The sequence below is a fragment of the Lactuca sativa genome, chromosome 3, assembly GCF_002870075.4.
Source record: "Lactuca sativa cultivar Salinas chromosome 3, Lsat_Salinas_v11, whole genome shotgun sequence".
NCBI classification, from domain to species: domain Eukaryota; kingdom Viridiplantae; phylum Streptophyta; class Magnoliopsida; order Asterales; family Asteraceae; genus Lactuca; species Lactuca sativa.
Window position 1 is genome coordinate 119,601,420 of NC_056625.2, and position 9,508 is coordinate 119,610,927.

Here is a 9,508-nt window from a genome sequence, read left to right on the forward strand (position 1 = left end):
CACATGGGCCATTCTGGGATTCTGTTCGGTATTGCTAGGAAGTTCACCGGTTGCTCTTTGGTTGATTTGTTTTGCAAGATGGCCTAGCTATTTTTCAATGTTATGAATAGATGCTTGCTGATTTCTGAGCATATTTTGTTGATCCATCATCATAGATTGGTGCTCTCTAAGCATATTTCATTGCTCCTTCATTTCAGCGTCGATATCATTGTGCCTTTTCTCGGACGCGGCTACAAATCTTGTGAACATATCCTCCAAATCAGATTTCTTCTCCAGTACTAGTTCTTCTTTTTGATAAAATCCCCTTTCTTTTTGCTTATACTTCTCCTCCTTTGCCTTTTTGTACTCATCATAAGGTAGCCATTCTTTTTTTGGTTTTCGTTAATTGTGATCAATCCTATCACCACTCAAATAGCACACTTGCACCTTCTGGTTCCCGTTCTCGTCAAGATCACAATCTTTAGTGAGGTGAGGTCCTCTACAATTTTCACATCCCACTCTAATGACCTGGATGGATTGGTCCATCTTAGTCATTCTTCGGTCCAAATTCTCTAACTTAGCCATCACTGCTACCATGTTATCATTAACTGAGTTCAGCACCCCTCGACTTGGTTCATTCCTTGGGTTATGATATTCTCTAGGGTTCTTAGAGAATTCTTCAATCAGCTCCTTTATCACTGGGGGTGCTTTCTTTGTGAGAGGTCCTTGTGAATCAAGGAGCTGACTAGTTGTTACATTTACTCCATCATAGAAAATGGATACTTCTTGTTGACTATTTAGATCATGATGTGGGCAGTTCCTTAGTAAGCCTTTGTACCTTTCCCATGCCTCATATAGTGACTCTCCTGCTTGTTGCTCAAAGTTTGCTATGGCCTTCTTTAACTTGGCTATTTTTAAGGGAGGGAAAATTGGTCAATAAATTCCTCTTTCATCTTGGCCCAAGTGGTGATGGATCCGGGAGGGAGTGATTTTAGCCAATCTTTCGCGGCTCCCTTGAACGTGACCAGTAGCATATGAAGCAAGACGGTGTTGCATCCCACATTAGGGACATTGAAGTAGTCGGCTATATCGTTGACCTCATCTAGATGCTTGTATGCGTCTTCATGATCCTTCCTATAGAATGGGATCTCCTTAAGTTGAGAAAGTATGTGGCCTTTAAGTTCAAAAGTGGCAGTTGCAGGAATTGCGAGTTGCACAGGTCCTGGGTTGGTATCATCACGTATTCTTATCTTCCATTCTCCCATGGGAACATCTTCAATGTTATCCATGGGGTTAGCTAGTTCGCCTTCTAAATTGCGTCCTTCTTCGGATTCGGTTTCTTCCCTTTCGGATTCGTTCTTGGTATCTTCCTTCTTCGGGTCTTCGTCTACTACTGAAGAGATGTTGGATTCCCCCTCTTTCTTGCCCTTTTTCTTACTAAAAAACAGACTTGAGATTCTTTAAAGGCGAATTCTTCGATGTTGCGGTTTCTCCTAAGGTTTTGCCTTTGTTTTTCTTCAAAGTTGCTTTTGGGTCTTCAAGTGGTAGAATCAAAGGTGTACCTCCTCCTCTGGTCATAAATGAACTGCAAACAAAAAAGAAAACACGCATAAAAAGAACAAAAATAAACTAAAAACGAAACTATGTATTCAGCGATGGACTCGTCGAGTAGCTTCGACTGCACTCGGCGAGTTCAAGGCTAAAACAGAACAAAAATTAAACAAAAACTCTAAAAACAGAAAAACTTAAAACTTATCCTAATAACTAAATTACTAAAGCAGTAACTTTGTGCAAGATAGATCTCACACAAAGGGTCTATAATACTAGAAATTAGAATTAATTTTTGAACCGTTCCCCGGCAACGGCGCCAAAAACTTGATGTGTGTGAAACAAACTAAGTTTTATCCTACTCTTTAAATATGAATTAGGCACACAAAGACAGTGGACCTATCAATTATGGTATAGTTAAATAAGTAGGGTATCAAACTCAGGGAACGGAAATTAACCTAATTACTAATATTATCAAAAAACAAGTAAAAAGTAAGGTTTTCTCTAGTTTTGCAAGACTAGAAACTTAACTAAAACTTAACAAACACTTAACTAAGCAACTAACAACTAAGACAAGTAAAACTCAACTAAATTCAATAATAAAATAGACTTTTGTTTAAGTTTGAATCATTTGATCCTATGGTTGATTTTATGGTAAATGTGTCAGATTAACTTTTCATTGGCTACCGATTAAGATGCTTAGGTTCATGTTCGCTATTACTAATCCTTAGAAAACAGATTAATTCATGCAATGGCCAGTTTTCTAAATTAATAAATTTCCTAGTTTATTAATTCGGATTAAGTAAGACTTGTAGTGGTTAGTTAAATTAATAATTCACTTAACCTCTTGTTGATGGTTTATCACACAAGCTCACACATTAATTTACCTATTATCTAATTAATCCTAGTTTCACATTCGCTATTACTGGGAACATAACAATGTTGTCACATATATCACATGAGGTAAGCAATTAAGAGATGTTCATGCAGCTTAATTACTTGTCAATTAACAGAAAATAACCATGGTTAATGCATAAGGTTATTTAACAAGCTTAACAAAACAATATCACCAAATTAAATTAATCCTAACCATAAAATCAATCCATGTTCACAAAATCATCTACCTTAAACAGAAGACAAACGTTTAGTTCATAATTGCGGTAACAATAAACTTAAAAACGAAATTCATAAGTTTAAACATGATTCAATCAAAGGTTTAAGTAAGAATACACTTGAATTGCCTTTAATCTTCCCAAAATCAAATGCTTAGACTTGATCTTTGAGTTTCTAGGGTTCCAGCTGTACCTCAATTGCAGCTTCGCCTTCAAGGGTTTTCCAGAGAACCCCTCAATTCGGGATTGTGACTTCTATTTATAGATTTCACCTAACAGAGGCTACTCGTCGAGTAGCTAACCGACTTGTCGAGTCCCCTTTGTGGAATCAGTATACGTCAAGGACTTTACATATTGCTACGCGAACCTTCGTGGGTACTCGTCGAGTAGACGTCCCTACTCGACGAGTAGCTTTAGAATTTGGCTCTTTTCTTCTCTCTTTAGTTCCCGAGCTTCCGATCGCCTCTCCTGCTTCCTTTTTGCTTCCGAGCATATCTTTTGGACTGAAAATACAATTTAAACACTATTAAGTACCATTTGTCCATAATATGCAAATAATTAGCTAATACATAATAAAAATCTATATTAGATATATAGCTAAATATGCAGATATCATCTATGCAAGAGGCGGTGGATGGGTGACCGGATGTTGCTCTCTTGTGTGGTCCCCTTGTTGTACACACCATTAGCGATTGTTGGCCAATACGTATCATCTTTGAAATCTTATGTGGTTCGGATGCAACTTGTGATAAACTCAAGATAGGATTCAGTATGGACTTTGAGGGAGAGATAAATTTCCGTCTGCATCGCAAACTCGGCTAGGCTAAGCTCGTACCTTTCCCCTCCAAAACAAAAGGTAAGATTTCCTTACTCAAGTGCTCCAATTTGCCTTCTAAATGCAACCGTCGCAAAAAAATTCAATTACCATCTCTGTGTAGACAATTTATTGGATATGAAAAAAACACCTCCATGCCACACACATCAACCTTCCTTGAACTCCATCCAAAGTTTGAACCATAAACGGCCCGATAGCCTCTAACAGTCCGACTCGATCTATCCACCCCAATCAACTACAGCTGGTACATGAACTTTGCATTGTTTCATCCACTCGAGCATTCCGTTCCATTGTGCAAGCACTCTTGGACTCACGACTCGAGTGAAAGTGTACCACGAGAAATCGAGGCAACTCCCGAGTTGGTTCCTCCTTGATCGGCTGGCCATAATTTGCAAAAGAAACAAAAACAACAAACCAAGCAACAATATTAAAGATTAGAAATCAAAAACAAACCGAATAAAGTCAAAAATTACTGACACGACAAAGAACACAACGAGTCGTCGTGGTCGATGAACTTGTCGAGTAATCTGTGTAAATTCGAACCAAAATCAAGCCATATTCATCTGTAATCAAGTCAGGGGTTTGTTTAGGGCATGTAATCGAATAATTTGAAGCAAAAATATAAGTCTAAACACTAAAAATAAGTCAATTTTTGCCAAAAATCGGAACCCTAACTATAGTAAATAGCCCCAGATACGAGTTCAAATCAGTAAATATGCAACAATATTACCAAAATTGTGACAACCGTCAAAATTTGAGATAGATCTAGATTTGAATAAACTTAGTTGCACATATAGGAACGACACATACTAGACTTTGTAACTAAAAGCCAAGTTATAATGTAAGGCCCGCAGATACGGGCTAGTCAATTTTGAGACAATAAGCGTCAAAAATGACTTTTCGATAGAAGATTATTTAGAATAAATAATATTAACCAGTTTATAGTATATATGTCATAAGGGTTCCGTACATATAAAGAACGTCAAAATCCGAGTTATAACAAAAAAGTTATGACCTGTCGAAGTTTTACGGCTAAACCGACACGACACCGCGTAACGTAAAAAGTGAATTTGCGATAAATTAATTTTTAGCCTTAACGATCTAAAAGAATGTTCTAGTATACGTTAAACCGAGAGTGTTCATAAAAAGAACGCTCAAATCTGACTTCGTATGAGGAAGTCATGATTTTTCTAAGACTTGACATAACAGTACACAACCCGAAATTTTGAATTTTAGATCGATCGATTTTTGGCCGACGCAACCTAAATGAGAAATGAATATCTCATTAATAGAAGCTCAACGATAAAATGACAGACAAAAACGGAGCTCGTATGCGAAAGATATCGATGAAACTTAGTCCCTACTCTTCGAGCGCGGCGAATTCGATACAGTTTTGTAAATCTGAGATAGAATGAGAATTATCCGAAGGGGTCTAAATGAAATTTGTATTACTCGTAAATACCAACGCATGGATATAAAGAACATCGATAATAGAGCTTGTATGTTAAAGATATGGATGAAACTTAGTCCATACTCTTCGAGCGCGGCGAATTCAATACAATTTTGTACATCTGAGATAGAATGAGAACTAGCCGATGGGATCTAAATGAAATTTGTAGTACTCATAAACACCAATGTGTGGATATAAATAACGTAGAATATGGATATCATACGCAGAAGATACAGATGAAACTTATGGCCTACTCTATGATCAAACCCCTATAAATAAAGGTTGAATTCTTCATATTTTCTTCACACCATAAGCCTTTCTTTCTCTCTCTAACTTCTCTCTAGACTCCCAAAACCCCTCTAAATCCCTAGTAACCTCAAGGTGCTAGAGGAAAGCCTCGGAGCACCCGAAGGCTCCGAGAAAAAGTGCTTTTCGGCTCAAAAGCTCTGCTCCAGCGAAACCCGGTTTTTACAAAACCCGTTATAAGTGAGAGACGCCTACCTTACTTTAAATATAGCTTATATTTAAATATAATATTGTTATTATGAACCTATAAATAAGATTTATCAGTGATACAAAGTCGTTTTATTGATTGATCTACTTACGGAGATGATGTCTAGGCTGTGATTTAGTGAGGTGTTTAAAGTGGGATTTCCAAATAGTATACTTCGTATACCAAACGGACCCTACCTCCGATATGATCCTACCTGGTTGTTCCTTACTTGATAGATAATGAAAGTAGACTTTGAGTTAATGATGAATCTATACTAATAATTAGTCGCAATAAAGATTAGACTAAAACTTAGTGATAATAATGTTAGGTTTCGTCGAAGGAAAATAGAATCGTTAGAAGCGAAGTGCTGCCCGGGTTTGGAATCATCACTTTAACAAGTTAGTGCATAGTCCCTTTCATGAACATGATTTTAATACAAGTATTAAATATATGTTAAAGAGTTAAATATTTGTTAAAAAGTTTATTTGTGAGTGCATAGGCTCTTTCATAAACATGATTTTAATACAAGTATTGACTGAAGTATTAAATATATGTTTATGTGCGAATTATTTGATGTTGCCTAAAATACATATTAAAGAACATACCTGATAATATATGATGATTTAGGATAAAGAGTAAACCTAAATTAATTATGAGGCATATTGTGTAGTATCTTCTTATGAGTACGAGTGAGATATACACGGAGAATAGAACTTTTAAATATGTCATTGATCCGGGAGCATGGATTAGACATGGTCGTTTGTCCTTAGTATGAGAGTATGGATAGGACATAGTTATTTTTCATTAATCCGGGAGTATGGATTTAGACATAGACAATTGTCCTTAGTTCGAGAGTATGGATAGGACATAGTTATTTGACATTAATCTGAGAGTATGAATTGAGGCATAGTCAACTGTCCCTAGTCTGAGAGTATGGAATGGGCTCCATTATTGATCTGAGAGCATGGATTAGACATACTTGATATGGGAGTATGGATTAAGTAAAACGGTAAATTTTAGATCCGAGAGTATGGACAATGTCGTTGAGAGGATTGACAGGGTGGGGTAAGAGTTGTTTATACATGGTGAAATTGTATACTTGTGACTTCTAATATATATATATATATATATATATATATATATATATATATATATATATAACATTGTGGGATTGAAATCCCTATGTACTCACCAGGTTTCCCAACTTGACCCACTTAGTTTAATTGTATCACATGTGTCGATAAAAAGCTACAATTTGCTGAGAGATTAAGGAAATGTAGATCACTAGTGTAAATGAATGTAAGGTCTGTTTATGCTTATGTTTTTGTATTGACGATGACATACCAACGTTTTAAAAGGAATAAAATACATTTCTTCAGAAATGATTTGATAACGTATTTATAATGTTTTTCTCGGAACAAATTCCATAACATGTTTCTTTAAAAGATAATCTGATTTTCAAACAAAGCATAAACAATCGGTCTTTTCTGGCCGTGAAAAATGAGGATGTCACATATAACCTTCTAGAAACTTGGAAACAACTAGAATCGAAGGATAATGTACTTAGATTTCATATTGATATGTGAATTCTACAACTATTTAACTATAGTGACTCTCCATATTCGGGTCATTCTTTGACTCGAACATCTTTGCATGAATCATATACACACATCATGCACTTGACCTAGTAGTAGAAATTAGGTTCGAGTCTCATAGGAACTTAAGTCAACATTGAAACTATGACTAGTATACTTGATTCTTACGTATCCCTTGAATCCCGGAATCACTACACTGAAATGTCAACAAATCGACAAAAACAAATTTCAAGTATTTTTATAACTTGAATAAGAGTTATGAAACTCTAAAATAGTTTGTAGTCTCAAAATTAAATTAATTTTGATATCCAAATATTTACAAAATTCCTTAAAACCCAAAAAGTCCTAAAAACTTAAATTTATGAAGTTTTACAATTAAAACCCCATAGAAATTTTTATAAACTCTATACTATCAAATTTAAAAATGTGGAAATATAATCAAGGAAATTGATTTAACTCGTTAACATTACCCTTATTTTCATAAACTAAAATCTAAGAATCATGAACAAAATTTATATTAAAATATACATATTTTATGTAAATTGAGAAGAATTATGTAAACATTAAGAGGGAATGTATTTAAAATTATAGAAGAGAGAGGGAGCCTCTCTCTTAGAAATTTCACCCTCCCCCCCCCCATTCTCCCAAGAAAACCATTCCCCAAGCTTTAATCATTTTGTTCATCTCTCCACACTTCAATTCTCTTCCACTCTTCTCTCTCACACTCCACTACCACTATTCTCTCTTCCTCTCTCTATCAACCACGAAATTCTCTAGAAAATAAAGCCAAGAACACTCAATATACTCAAATCTTCATCATCTAGTGGTGTTTATTAAGGTTGAACACGATTTTCCTTCAAATTCCTTTAAGTTTTACATGCTTTCTTGCATTTCCTTCTTCTACACCTTTCTCTTAGAAAATTCGTGTGCATGTTCATGAACTTCAGTTTTGATGATGATGGTGGTAGGATTTCACCAAAAAGCAACATGCATGTTGCAAATGGTGAAGTCTCATGACCCAAATCTACGTCAAACTCAAAATAACCCATTTTGATACTAGTTTTCATGGAGAAAACACAATATGAACCGAAGTTTTCTTTCAAAAATGACTTTTGAATATTTCAAACTCATGTATGACCTTCAAATCAACATGCATATGATGATCTTCAAGCATATATGATAGATGATCAAAGAATGTTGTTAAAAAGCTTTCAAATATGTTCATAAAAGATTTATTCTCCAAAAAATACCAAAAACTCATTTTCTGCCGAAAACCATTTTTTCCCATAATCCCAACAACAAAATGAGAATTTCTGGAAATTTTTAGAAAATAAATTACTTTTCTCAAGTTATTATAATTATTGAAAGAAAAAATATCAATAATTCACATAAAATACTTTTTGCAGTTAATAAATTCTGGAAAACTTCTGATATTACCCATAAACCGATTAAAGACGTCTCATGAAGTTTCATGCATTTATATGACAGATTTCTATTGATTTTGAATTTATTTTTTTTTGAAGAAAAATAAATAGTAAAATTAAGTTATAATTTTCCAAAGCGATATTTAACAATTTTCATATCTTTTATACATCATGACCACTCCATTAAAAAATTTACAGATTTTTCCTTGAGTATTTATTATTTTTCCCGATTTAATGAAGGTTTAAGGGGTTAAATCGGTAATAAAAAGCTATACTTGCCCAAAAATTATAAAACTTTACCATAATATCTTATAGTACACATTAATAGTGAATAAAAAGTTTAATGAATTTCTGTTACTAGTTACTAATTTTTCATGAATTAATGCTCATTTATGAGAATAAATCAGGAAAAAATAGTTAAACTGTTCTAAATATTATAATAAACTTCCATAACATCTTCTATTATAGGTTAGCCACAAATAAAAAATTTGGGTAGTTTTCTAAATAGTTTACTATTTATTTTAGTTTGTAATAGAATAAATACATAAAAATCATAAAAACAGGTTAAGTTATTCAAAAATCAGTTTTGAAGAATTTTCTAATCCTTTAACATTTATGCTATATTTCATACATTAAAAACACATAAATCCAAAACTCAGACTCCATTATATGAAAATAAATTTTGGTACTTTTCCCAACTTATTTATGCTTTATATGAATTATACAAAAAGTTTGGTAATTTTCATTTACTTTTTAATAATTATTCATGAATTAATGCTTATTTAAGTAAATAAAACAAAGAGAATATCTAAATTATTTGACAACCAACTTTTATATTTTTCTCAGCTTTTATATGTCAAATAACACTAGTAAAAAAAGTTTGGGAAATCTTAGAAACTGTTTTCTAATTATCACTATTTTTGTTAGAATAAACACACAAAAGTCATTAAATCGGGTTAAACTTTTTGAAAATTAATTTGAGTATTTTTCCCACTTTATATACATTGTATAACAGTTTTACGAAAAGATTGGGAATTTTTATTAACTTTTTATTATCTTTCCCAATTTTATG

General features: G+C 33.6%; 1 non-coding gene across 1 annotated transcript; it reads left to right on the forward strand.

Moving 5' to 3' along the window:
• The first annotated feature begins 778 nt into the window (after window positions 1-778).
• On the forward strand, window positions 779-885 carry LOC111909851 (small nucleolar RNA R71). Its single transcript, XR_002856364.1, has one exon. It is a non-coding gene; the product is annotated as a small nucleolar RNA R71 (small nucleolar RNA).
• Window positions 886-9,508: the final 8,623 nt, after the last annotated feature.